This window comes from Silene latifolia, chromosome Y (genome assembly GCF_048544455.1).
Source record: "Silene latifolia isolate original U9 population chromosome Y, ASM4854445v1, whole genome shotgun sequence".
NCBI classification, from domain to species: Eukaryota; Viridiplantae; Streptophyta; class Magnoliopsida; order Caryophyllales; family Caryophyllaceae; genus Silene; species Silene latifolia.
In genome coordinates this window covers 476697596-476702868 of record NC_133538.1, presented here as the reverse complement: position 1 = coordinate 476702868, position 5273 = coordinate 476697596, and the positions used below count along the sequence as shown (strand labels likewise).

Below are 5273 nucleotides of genomic sequence, written 5' to 3'. Positions count from 1 at the left end.
TCCCTTTTTAATTATTGCTAATTACTTTCATTTGTTCATCATGTTTCACTTTGTTGGTATGATTGACAACCTTGCTAGCATGTTGAACATGATAATGAGTGAGTAGTTCCATAGCTAGGGTTAATGGGTAATTAGGGGAAACCAACATGGGGAATGATTCATGCTTAAATTAATATACTTTCATGGTTTATTTGCTTGCTTGTTATGATCTCAACACATGCACATGTTATGTTTGATGAAATGCGAGCATATGAATCCTTGCATTTTTTACCCATCACCTATCTTTTCAATGAGACTTGTAAGACATAAACCAACTCGAGTCTCATTAAACCATGCATGTTGTTGAGTAGGGAACACTAAGTCGACTTGTAGGTGTTGTACAATCTAATCGATTCGGCTCCGGGACCCAAACTTTCCCAGGATTGTAAGATATAACCCAACTCAATCCATCACAACAATAATTGCTTGCTTATAATTTGAGAACATGTTTGTATGATCAATTCCCATGAATCCCCTATGACCCCATGATACCCTAGTGCTTTTTATCAATTGTTTACAACCCTTTTCAATTCATCTTGCTTGTTTACTTTCATTAATATTTAGTTTAGTGACCTTCTACATCAACCCAAATTGTGACACCCCTAAGACACCACTAGTTGCAATAGAAATCTCATTTCAATTCCCGTCCCTTGGGATCCGACGTTTACTTGCCTCTTTACTAATTGTAGAGTTGTTTGTGAAGCTATAAATTGTGTTTTGGTGTAGGTGCTCCTAACGACAAGTTACCGAAAAGATTTAGTCCCGACCAAAAATGGCGCCGTTGCCGGGGACGGTGTTAACTTGATTTAGATTTTCTTATATTGTTATTAGTTGTGTCTTTCTTTTCCTTGGGGAAGTAGAACTCCTCAAGGTATGTTCTAATTGTTTTCGAGTTGTTTGATATTTTGCATGTCTAGAAGGTCACAAGGTGACTTGTTACCTTTTGATCGTGAAATTGAAAGAACTTTGACAACTAATAGAAGATTTGCTAGGAGAAATTTGAGAGGTATTGGTGAGGTTGTAGATATTCAACCAACTATTGAGTTCATCAACCCTTTTGGAAGAGAAGGTGAGGAGAACCCAACACAAAATCAACCCACAATGCCTAAGTTTTCATCACATTCCGTACCCACTGAGGAGACCTACCCAATGGTACTCCCACACCACAACATCTAACCGGAAATTTCATTGCCAAATCCGCATTTATCCAATTAGTCGAAAGAAGCCAATTTGGGGGGATGCCTAGTGAAGACCCTCACTCTCATATGGAGGCTTTTTGCGATTATTGTGATGCGATTTCTCAAACCGGTGTAACTCAAGACCAAATTCGATGGGTCTTATTTTCTTTTTCTCTAATTGGCACCGCGAAACAATGGTTGAAGAACCTTGATAAGGCCACTCTCGGAATTGATTCTTGTAAAAAGTTGGCTCTAGCTTTCTACAAAAAGTTCTACCCACCGGAAAAGACTAACATGCTAAGAGCTGAAATTACAGGTTTTAAGCAAAGGGATGAAGAATCTTTGTATGAAGCTTGGGAGCGGTTCAAAGGAATTTGTCGCTCATGTCCTCACCATGGACTTAGCGAGTGGTTCTTGGTACAACAATTTTGGAACGATCTATATGAAGATTCAAGGAACATTCTCAACATGAGATCAAATAGAATGTTCACCGAAGTTGATGACAATCAAACTTGGAACAAAATTGAGGAAATAGCGGTCCATAACTCACAATATAGTAGACCTCGCATGGCTACTAGAGGAGGAAAGCATGAAGTGGACTCCGTTACTCAATTGGGTGCTCAACTTAGTGCTCACATTGATACCATCAATTTGAAGTTTGAAAAGGCTATGGCTAGACTTGAAGAAGCCTCAAAATCACCAAAGCATCATGTTAATGCCATGACGGCATCTTCATCAATCCCAAGTGGGATATGTGAGAATTGTGGAACTTTGGGACATGACCCAAGTGAATGTAGGGGAACAAATGAACAAGTGAATGCTTTCCAAGCATACAAGAGTGGTACCCCTTATTCCAACTATTACAATGAAAACACCAAATTCCATCCGAATCTCTCATACAAAAGCCAAAATGTTCAAAACCCTCAAACAACATACACCCCACCTCTCATGAGAAACCAAAATCAAAGACCCTTTTACAACCAAAACCAAGGTTACCAAAATCAATCTCCATACAATCAACAAAATGACCAAGGTTTTGATGTTCAAAAAGCGGTCCTTCAAATGCCAAAGAATCAACAAGAGTTTTTCACTCAAATGCAAAAGGATAGTCAAGCAAAGGAAACCACCATCAACAACATCCTAGCTCACACCAAAATGTTGGAAACCCAATTGACTCAACTAGCATCTTCAAGCTCACAAAGACAAAAGGGGCAATTACCACCTCAAAGTAATCCCCCAAGACATGAAACGGTTAGTGCCATTCACTTGAGAAGTGGTACAAGGTATGAAGTACCGAAGAAGCAAGTTGTGGATAAAGTTGTGGTAGCTAGTGACAAGGAAGAAATTGTGCAAAACTCCAAGGATGGAGAACCATCAAAAGAAGAAATCTCAAAGAAAAATGAAGACAAGGTCAAGGAGAAGGAGCCCATTGTGATTAGACTTCCTTTTCCAAGTCGTCAAGCCAAGCCCAAATTTGATGACCAACTTGTAAAATTTATGGAAATCGTGAAGAATTTGGAAGTCTCAATTCCTTTCACGGAATTAATCAATCACGTGCCGGCCTATGCGAAATACATGAAAGACATCCTCACAAAGAAGAAGTCGATCCGGAAACTTGAGTCTATCGCCTTCACTAAGGTGAGTAGTGCAATACTTCAAGGGAGTTCACCTCCAAAACTCAAGGATCCGGGAAGCTTCTCAATACCGTGTACCATTGGCGACACCACGATCAACAAAGCCTTATGTGATCTAGGGGCTAGTGTGAGTGTTATGCCGTACTCGGTGAGTAAAAGGTTGAGGATGGGAGAGCTTAAATGCACCAATATCACACTCCAAATGGCCGATAGATCGACGAAGAGACCATTAGGGATATGGGAAGATGTTCCCGTACGAATTGGAAAATTTTTCATCCCGGTGGACTTTGTCATTGTTGATATGGAAGAAGACTCCAACATTCCAATCATTCTAGGAAGACCTTTCTTACACACCGCGGGTGCGGTGATTGATGTGAAACATGGAGAGCTCACTCTAGAAGTGGGAGATGAGAGTATAACTTTCAATCTTGACAAGACCATGAGAGCTCCCCGTTTGCATGAACCATGTTTTATGATTGATCATTATAGCCGGAAGGATGATAGGAAGAAGTCGGAACTCCAATGGAAGAAGAAAATTGAAGATGCTCCATTCAAAGAATAAGTGAATTATAACAAAGAGAGCTTGCAAAGCTCACTAAAGTCAAGCTGTGAAGAAGATGGCCCCATTGGCCAAAACGAGATAATGGGAGAGTTGTCTCTATCAACTTAAGAGATCTTTAGTGATCAAGTAGATGAAGTTCGTGGTCTTTGGGACGATAAATTTGAAGGGATTTTCAATCCCTATATTGGTAATGCTATCGATCAAGACCGACAACAAGGGCAAAGATCTATTGAAGATCTTTATCATGACAATGAACAAGCTTTTGATTACTTCTTCAAGGTGTTGAGCAACATCAACAACACCTTGGACATGCCCCCATGACATCTCACTAAGGATGAGAGTTTGGTGGAGTCCTTCCTAAACCATCAATTGTAAATATTTCTAACTCCTAACTCGCATTTTAATTCTCATATTGCATTTTTTGTCATTTTTGGATTTTTATGGCTTGATCAAGATAATTATCATGTTTGAGAGAAGTGAGGGAGAGACTAATGATTTCAATTAATGCGTAGTGCTTTAGCTTAGTGTGGGGATAGCAATTGCCTAGGCTATCCATGCCTTAGTAGTGCCCCCACAATGAAGAACACGAGATTTTGAAGAATGAAAAATGACGCGGGATATGCAAGTACACGGATGGAACTGAATCCGGGTAAAAGGGGTAGAATCCGAGCGTTTTCAAGAGAACCCGCATGTCTTCAGGCAACCCGGGCGTCTTTGTCAGAATCCGCCCGTCCTTCATGAGCTGAATTTTTGAAATTTTAGGACTGTTAGCAAATCTGGACGGCCTGCAAAAGAAACCGCCCGTCCTAAAAAAGACGCCTGTCCTGAAAGAGAAGACGCCCGTCTTTTTGGCTGAGAAAAACAAGAAAATCCCTGGAAAGGAATCCGCCCGTCTTCACTGAAAGACGCCCGTCCCGCAGCTGAACAATCCGAGCGTCTTTGCTCAAAGACGCCCGTCTTTAGGCGAGGATTTCTCAACCCAGAACAGACAGAATCCGGGCGTCCCGAAGGAAAGCCGCCCGTCTTCCCCCTACATTTCAAAATTTTCGGGTCTTTTATAAACCCCCTCCCACATTCATTTCTTCATTCCTTCATTCAAAACACTACCCATAAACCCCACAACTCAAAACCCTCATCCTCTCCATCACAAAAACAAGGTTTCCTCAACCACATTTATCAAAATCAAATCAAAACATCCTTCTAACAAAAATTAATCATTCCTCTTTCAACAAAAATCAAACCAAGCACCAAAATCTTCAACCTTTGAGTCGATTTTTGAATTTATAAAGGCAAAGCCTTTCATCTTAAAATCGATTTGGGTACACTTGGAATTTGAAGATTTTCACTCTTTTCTTGGTTCAAGCATCAATGGCAAGGACAAAAGGAGCAACAAAGGCACCAAAGGCAAAGGCACTCTCAACAAGATAAAAGAGTCTTCAAGCAAAGAAAGCCTCATTGGCTATGGTGGTAGCTAGCTCAAACTTGGAAGCAACAACATCCACTACTCCGGAAATTGCTCAACTTTCGAACTATCCGGAGGTAATTTTCATTTCCAAATCCCATAGGGAAACTTTTGCCAAGTTTGCTAGAAAATCCTTTCTATCCACCAAGTTTATTTGTGAAGATGCCTTAGATAAGTTGGGTGTCCTTGAGCAAACTAGAGCCTTCTTTAAAGCCATGGGGTTGGAGAAATTGTTTACAACAAAAGAATTGAGATACCCCTCCCTTACCTTAGAATTCTTGAGTTCTTTGAAAGTTACAAAGGTTGAGACTATGGAAAATATCGACTTCCGCCTAGCTAATGTTAGTAGGCGCATCTCCTTTGAGGAAATGAGTAAAGCTTTGGGTCTTGATGATTCA

The 5273-nt window shown here is 40.4% G+C and overlaps 1 non-coding gene across 1 annotated transcript; it reads right to left on the bottom strand.

Annotated features, from left to right (window-relative positions):
- Positions 1-1511: 1511 nt before the first annotated feature.
- On the bottom strand, positions 1512-1618 carry LOC141636323 (small nucleolar RNA R71). Its single transcript, XR_012540942.1, has one exon. It is a non-coding gene; the product is annotated as a small nucleolar RNA R71 (small nucleolar RNA).
- Positions 1619-5273: the final 3655 nt, after the last annotated feature.